This window comes from Macaca thibetana, chromosome 5 (assembly GCF_024542745.1).
Source record: "Macaca thibetana thibetana isolate TM-01 chromosome 5, ASM2454274v1, whole genome shotgun sequence".
Taxonomy (NCBI): Eukaryota; Metazoa; Chordata; class Mammalia; order Primates; family Cercopithecidae; genus Macaca; species Macaca thibetana.
In genome coordinates, this window is record NC_065582.1 from 72,275,076 (window position 1) to 72,277,741 (window position 2,666).

Genomic DNA, 2,666 nt, shown 5'->3' on the forward strand with positions numbered 1-2,666 from the left:
TCAAGAAGTGCTGCAGTCACCAGAAGCTAGAATAAACAAGGGACGATTTTTTCCTCTGGAGTAAGAACGGCTCTGATGACTTCTTGATATCAGCCCAGTGTGACTTATTTGAGACTTCTTCGTCTAGTATCGATTAGAACGAATTTCAATGGTTTTAAGCCACTCTCGTTTTGATAATTGTTAGAGCAGCCCTAGGAAACCAGTGCAGTTCTCGAGCCAAGGTTGCGTAGTGGAGGAAGTCAATATAACACAGGAATCAGTCAGGCATTGCCTGGAAGCCTCCTGGGGGAATTGCGGCTTTGGCACAAATGCAGTGGTGGATGAAGGATAGCGGCAGAGGCCATGAGTCAACTGCCCTCCCCAGTGTCAGACATAGAAGGACTAGATTCATAGCCATCAAAAAGAGGTAAACTTTTCATTTATCTTGCAGCTTATTATGTGTAAAATATCCCACTCACAAATGCAAACAAAGCTAAGTTTTTCCAAGTCAAATGTGACATTTGTGAAATTTGCCCATGTGTCAGGCCAAGCAGCAAGCTCCAATCAAAGTGAAGTAACAATAGTGTACTTGACAACTTCTCTGAGCAAAAATAATATGAAAAAACCAAACATATTAAATATCTATTATGTAAAAATACAGAAAGGAAATTATATAACTAAAAAAGAAAAAAGAATTCATGATAAAAGTTTGAAAATATTTAGAACCTTACAATTATTGATAAGAATATTTCATATAAAAATTATAGGTTGCATCTGAAGTGGAAACTAGAGGATAATTGACATATAGTTGAAGAATGACCAGTAGACCGTAAGTTAAAACATCAAATTTTTAAAAAGTTAACATCACAGAAAGTTGAATAAAGAAAAAAAAAGATAAAAATAATGAAGAAGAATAGCATCAAATCTATAAATTTCTTCGAGCAGTATGGCCATTTTCATGAAGATATTGAACATTTCATGAATTCGCGAGTCATCCTTGCACAGACGCCATGCTAATCTTCTCTGTACCATTCCAATTTTGGTATGTGTGCTGCCAAAGTGAGTACAAATCCATTTTTATAAAAGAAAAAATTCACAACTTAAAATTGTAAGTAAAAATTATCATTATAGGACTATGTCATTAAAGAAAAGTATAAAATGTTTCCAATGGGAGGTGAAGTTTTCAAATGGTAATTGGATTTGTAATTTGTAAATGGTAAATTACAAAGATAACCATATGAAATTATTTCCATAGTGGATATATTATAAATAAACCAACAAACTCTGTGTATTTTTTACAACTCTGGAGGCATGCTTGACATATATCTGCTTTATGAGTTTTGGTTCCAATGCAGGTATGCACTTACCCATTCTACTTACAATCGAATTTTATTACATTTTGTTTATCTGACCTTGAAAAAAATATCAACTCTGGAGCAGTAACTTTCATTTATAAGTCTAGCTGAGTTTGGCTGCCAAAGGACAAATGCTAATTTTTTTCCCAAGCAATTATCAGTTGGTGTCAGAGACCTGTCATGAACAGTAGGTGAGCAGATGACATGGCAATTGTGACAAACTTGTCAAATTAATCATTGGGAAGAAATGTTAGTATGCTCTGTTTAACATCATTTTATAATGTATAAAATTATTACATACCACATAATTTACACTGCTGCTTACACACCTTATTACATGCTATTAATATAACACTGAACCAGGGCTGTTATTCTGTTTATGAATATGTTTACACGGTTTCTCTTGATAATTAATGAGAACATTTTCATTAGCTAAACTAAGGTTTTTCAATTAGACAAAGAATATGTTTCAAGACGGCTTATGATAAAGAAGTTTTATTACTCTTGGAGGCACAAAGGACAGAAATTTTTCACTGCCTGTATTCTTGGGCAGAGATAGATTTTAGGGGCTGCCACAAAATGAATTATAATTACATAAATACATAATATAATAATTATATATGCTATTTTGACTAAGATAACAATACTTAAGTAATTTGTACAGGAATAGTTTTATGATTCTTTTTCAATAAAGAGATATTTCAATTACTAAGGGTAGTTATAATGAAAAAAATATGCTTTAAAGGCTCCAAATAAATAGATTGCAGTTATAACATGATTGAAATTTTTTTTTGTATAATTACTTTTATATAGGACTGAAAGTTTACAAAAAATATTGTTTCTGAAGTGATTTTATATAGCCAACAAATAGAGTCCTAATCTGAAAATGGAAGTAAGTAAAATTAACAAATAATAAAAAATTTTCTATATTATAAAATTACGGATAAATATCTGATACATGACTAGATAACAGATGAAGTCCAATAAAACTTGCCTTCTTCCACAAAATTTATCTTTATGGCTAATCATTAAGAGTTTGCAAACCAGTCTGTGAAAACATGAATAATAACAATATATTTTCTGTTCTGAAGAAATGACCATTTTTCCCATCATTTCTAATAATCTGTTTCACTTATTTCTAAAAGTCTGTTGAGTGTGTGTTACATGTAAATATATATTTGTATATAATGTAATTTAGGGGTTATCTAATATAACTCATCCGTATTGGATGGTATCTTGCTTGAAAACACCATCAGTTACAAATCTCTTTCACTGAATTCTGAATAGATGTTTATATTAATTAAGATATGGCCTGTTTATTTAAGGAGTGCT

The 2,666-nt window shown here is 31.3% G+C and overlaps 1 non-coding gene across 1 annotated transcript; it reads right to left on the minus strand.

The window, feature by feature from the left end:
- Positions 1–939: 939 nt before the first annotated feature.
- On the minus strand, positions 940–1,046 carry LOC126955784 (U6 spliceosomal RNA). Its single transcript, XR_007726083.1, has one exon. It is a non-coding gene; the product is annotated as a U6 spliceosomal RNA (small nuclear RNA).
- Between the last annotated feature and the right edge of the window lie 1,620 nt (positions 1,047–2,666).